Source organism: Apteryx mantelli, chromosome 11 (genome assembly GCF_036417845.1).
Source record: "Apteryx mantelli isolate bAptMan1 chromosome 11, bAptMan1.hap1, whole genome shotgun sequence".
NCBI lineage: Eukaryota > Metazoa > Chordata > Aves > Apterygiformes > Apterygidae > Apteryx > Apteryx mantelli.
The window spans coordinates 11,857,931-11,863,278 of record NC_089988.1 but is presented as its reverse complement, the minus strand read 5'-3'; positions in this window follow the sequence as shown (position 1 = coordinate 11,863,278).

Here is a 5,348-nt window from a genome sequence, read left to right as displayed (position 1 = left end):
CATGCAAAGGAGAAAGAACCACAAACTGCATTTTGAAACATTCAGACTGAACTTCATGTTAAAAGGATGTCACTCGTAGGGTAGTGCTGTGATGAAGCTGGACACCCAGAGGGAGTCTGTGATCAGCCCCTGGCTTTGTGTTTCAAGGAGTCACCAACAAGGACTGAGGGATTTCAATAAAGGTGGGGAGATCCTGCAGTGAGAGCACGGTGGGGAAGGAGGTTGGGTGTGTACAGCCTGCAATGATACAGGTGCAGGTTTGTGACAGCTAAGGACAGCCTGTGTTGGAGACAACGGAGGGCACTGTCAAGGCTGACAGCCTCCAAAAGAACTGAGGATTTTTTTTCCTTTTGCTATGGCTGGTGCGTCTGCCACCGGGGCCTGCAAGAAGATGATGCTTCCTTACACCACTGGGCCTTGTTGCCTCCTCACCCCCGGGGATCCCAGGAGGTGTTGTAATGTTGTCCTGCACTCGGCATTTTGCATCGTCACCTCACACTGCCCCCAGGAAGAGCCCTGAGCAATGTGTGATGGAAAGCATCACCCCACCCAGGAGCTGGCTGTCAGTGCCTGGTCACTCTGCTTGATAACACACATCAAGGTTGACTTAGCCTCAGAGCCACCCTCACATTGCCTTTGCCTACCTGCAATCAGGGCCTCCAACTTTCTGCTCTAATCAGCCCCTGGGGAGTCTTTCTTGATTGTGGCCCTCAGTGGGACCTGTTAACGCTCCAAGAAACTTGGGAATTTTCTTCTGACTTTCTTGAGAGGTTTGTTCAGCCTCAGCACCTGAGGTGCATGGGCTCAGCACCAAATACATTCGAGGGATCATTAAAATGCAAAAAACCCTAAGGAGCCAGGCCTCTTTCCATAATTTTCTTCAATTCTTGTGTGGCTAGTTGGGGAAGTTTCAGGAGTGTATTTAAAAGAGGAAGATTTCAATGAGCACAAAAAAGAAAAAAAAAAGGATTTCTGCTTTTAAAGTTTTCCTTCTTTTTCAGCTTACAAACTAGATATCCACATTCTCCAACTGATATGGATCCAGAGTGTCTCCTAATGAAGTCGGGACACGTAGGAAAAGCAGCATCCTTGACATCAGAGATCCATGAACAACCTTCCTCCCCACCTCCCCAGCCCTGCCATTGCCCTCATCAGCCACTGGGGACTTCAGATCACTCTTGTGAAAATCGAACCTTTTGCCACTCAAGGCTGTAGCTGAATGGTACAGCTCATGTGCACCAATTCCCACCTGCTTTCCTTCAAGAACTAGCTGCAAACAGACACAGAAGGGTTTGTCTTAATTGCAGACAAACAAAAATAATCTTGATCCAGTGTCATAACAAATAAAATACAATCCTCAACTGTGCACATGCCCAGGGAGTCTGATGCAAAGATGACTTTAGAAATGATCAGTTAAGCAGGATATATGGAAATATGTAAAAGGTTACTGAGATTAAACCCACAGCATAAGAGACAGAGCAGTGGTAATGCAAGTTAATGGGCAGATCGATATTTCTTCTCCCGAGACTAACACCCTTCCTGAAGATTTCCACTATTTCATCACAGGAAAACATTGACATTAAAAATTAGCCAATCTTTTGAGCTGATGAAAGTGTGTTCCTATTTTTGGAATGGTGAAAACAGTTCTTCACCTTTTCAGGAAGAGCTCAGTTGTCCAACCACAAGCACCCAGTGGCACTTGGAGAGGCCCCAGTGTCTCTGAGGAACCTGCCTGGGCCTGGCAGCTCTCGCAGGGGTCCTGCAGGAGAATGGAGCCCCTTGGAGCTGCAGAGGGAGGCTGGGCAGAGGGCACTTGGGTGCCTGCAATGGCACCAGCTGTCCACGACCCTCTGACTGCATCTCACCCCAGTTCTGAAAATAACTTTCCTTTTTTAAAAAAAAGTAAAAACACAACATTGCCCTAAAAGACCACTATATTAAGAAAAAGAAAATAAATCAAGAAAGATAATAAGAATAGAAAAAAAAAAGTTGGAAAGTGTAACAAAACATTTCTTTGCTTTCAGTCTTTTTCTTAATTTCTTTCGTGCTTCATTTTTAATGTCAGTTTCTAAACATTTCTGATATAATCAGGCCTACACCATTAAACAAGATATTTTTGTGTCTCACACAGAGCCCCAACAGCTCAGAAAACCACACCCTGCCCATGGCTGTCCATGCCACCCCTCACTCTTTGAGCAGAGCACGTCGCACTCTGAGGTGTTGAGCTCTCTCAACTAGTGAGGAAAGCAGGGTGACCAGCTTCAAGGAAATGCTCTACTTCTCGCTGGCCAAACTTGCACAAATCTCAACATACCTGTGTTACCATGATGTTTTAAAGGAGTCCGTAATACATCTCGCCACACTCCCTTTTCATTGTGCACACAGGCATTCATCTTATGGCAGAAGGCAATCAGGTTGGTCAGGCATGCTTTCCATTTCCCCTTGGTCAATGCATGCTGCCTCTTCCAGACCTTCTCCTTCCTATGCTTGGAGATGGTTTCCAGGAGGATTTGCTGCATCACCTTCCCAGGGACTGAGATGAAGCTCACCAGCCTGTCATTCCCCAGACCCTCCCTCTTGCCCTTCTGGAAAATGGCTGAGATGTCTGCCTTTTCCCAGTCATCAGGAACCTCCCTGATTACCCTGACATTTCTTAGACAATTGGGAGCAGCGTTGCAGTGACCCCAGCCACCTCTCCCTGCACCCCGGGGTGTTTCCCTTCTGATCCCATCGACTTGTGTGTGCCCACTGGGCAAAAGTCCTCCCCAGATGCATCATCCTCTACTGGGGTGAGGCTTTGCTAACACAGATGCTGCCAAAGGACTCGGGGGCCAGGGAGGCCTGGCAGTAGACAAAACCAGGAAAAGACCAGGGAAAAGAGGCAATGAGCTCCTCAGCCTTTCCCCTCTCTTTGTCACTACGTCCCCTGCCCCACTGAGCAGGGAGACCACATTTTCCATTGGATGGATGCTTTGTGCTGCCAACATCCTTGCAGAAGGCCTTCAGGTTATCCTCCCCATCCCTTCCTACCTCCAGCTTTAGCTCCAACTCCAGCTCCAGGTGAGCTTTGGCTTGCCTAACTCCATCCTAAACAAGATGAATTCCTCTCTGCTGCAGTCCAGGGTTGCCATTCTGTTATTCCTCTTACCTCTCTACCGTCTCACGGTCACTGCAGTCACAGATAACCTCCACATTCACATCCCCATCCAGCCTGAGCCTCTGGCAAGAAACCAAGGGGAGGGTGGCACCATCCACTTAGAGGTACAAACTACAGAGGTACAGAAATCACACTGCAGAAAAGCCTGTTTTTCTCCCCTCACCCCTGAGGGGATCCAGGCAATGGACTTTGAGGTGGTTAAAGGTGGATGCCAAGAATTTCCATTGTAATGTAGATATGCCTGAGGCAGTGCCTCCCAGGCTGCCCTTACAGTCAACAGGGAGGAGGAGGTGTTCACCTGCCTTCTTTTAGATGGTCACATAAAGCACAAAGGACTCCTGTCCCAGAGACATTTGCTCTGTGCTTGAAAAGGGGCCTGAGATCATAGGCGTTCAGGATAATTCAGGTTGAAGGGACACAGGAGGCCTGTAGTGCAACGTGCTGCTCAAAGCAGGGTCCAATAGAGGGTCAGAAACCAAAGAATGCTCCTGCCAAAGGACTTCTGGGGGTGATACAGCAGGAGAAGGCAGTAGAGGGTTGACAGGGTGATCCCATGGACAAGAGGCTTTCCTTTTCCTCCTTCTCCTGAGAATGAAATCCTCAGCTCTCCAGAGAGAAGAAGCTGGGACACGAACTTTGCCACTAACATGGAGGTGGAGAACCTCCTGAGTCCCTTACAGACAGTGGCTGGTCCAAAGGCCACCACCCCAAAGGCACAAGACCACCAGGCATGCCTGCCTTGCTGCTGGGCACCGTGCAGCCCCTGGCAGGAGGTGTGCGGGGAACAGAGTGGTGTCTGCAGCCTGCAGCCCTGGCCACCCAGCAGGTGTGGTGGGACCCTGCTCCTCTAGATGAAACTGGGTTCTCCTGCATTTCCCCAGTGTGAAGCCTGAGTCCCCTCCAGCTGGGAATACAGCCTGGCAGGGAGGGCCAACACAGGAAACACAATCTCTATTCAAGGGAGTGAAGAGAGAAGGGAGGGCAGAGGGGGATCTGCTCACGCCCTGGGCACTGATTCCCTCCCTGCAGCCAGGACAGCCCTGCTGATGCCTTGTAACCCGTGAGCCCAGGAGGTGGGACTCCGATCTGCTCTGGCTCTAAAGATTTCTCAGCCCTTAAGACCCAGGAGGCAAAGCACCGGTCTGGGGACACCTCAGCAGTCGAAGGGCCTGAATGCCTGGCGTGTTCCTGAGAACATTTCTGTAGTCTCCCGGCACTGGTTTGATTCCTGTTGTCCATGGAGCAGAGACTCCTTTTGAGGATGAACTCGCTCACTGTGTAACTCTGAGGACAGACTTGACCAGGCAGTACAAATGCCAGCAAGGCCTCAACCCCACAGGACAGGAGTCCCCTGCCCAGGACTCCTCTTTCCAGGCCCTTCCTCCTAGAGTATTTGGTTTGGGAGGGACCACCAGAGATCTCCAGGACCATGATCTGCTCTGAGCTGGGCTAACTTGACAGTTAGATCAGGTTGGTAGGTGCTTTCTCCAGGAGAGTTTTTTTTAAGATTTCCTGTCCCCTGCCCCAGTGCTTCTCAACTACCATGGATGTTTCTTTATTTTTCCTTCAGCTCATTTGGAATTTCCCCTACTGCATCTTCTGCTTGTTGCCTCTTGTCCTTTCCTGCCCTTGGCCCCCACCCAGACCATCCCACCAACTCTAGCTGAGGACAAACACAGCCTCACCTCCAAGCACAGCCTTGCTGGGATCTCCTGGGACCATATAGGCAGCCCGTGGTGGCCCTCTCCAAGCAGAGCTATGTGCTGCAGGTCTCAGAAGAGAATGTGGTCTCACAAGAGAGCGTATGGAGACATAACATGACACAGGGCAGAGCCTGTGGGCCAATGCCAGGGCAAAGCCAGGGGCAGCTGGCAGGAGAAAAGAAGGCCTCCAGCAGCTCCTCTCCACACCTGGGCAGGGAGTGATGCACCTGGTGGTGCTCCTGCGAGAGGACACAGTACGGGGGGGGGGGGGGGGGGGTGCGCACTGTGAGCTGCAGTGCTGGGCAACGACCATCTGTGCTGGCTTTGGGAGTCCTGACAGGTGATGCTGGTTGCTGCAGCCCTTTAGAAACCCACCAGTCCTGCTAGCAGCAGTGAGTCAGTTCCATGACTGTCAGGAGCTTCTGGAGTGTCATGGCTCCCATCTGTGCCTCATCCCTCCACTGATCCAATCCTGTTGCCCTTCACCT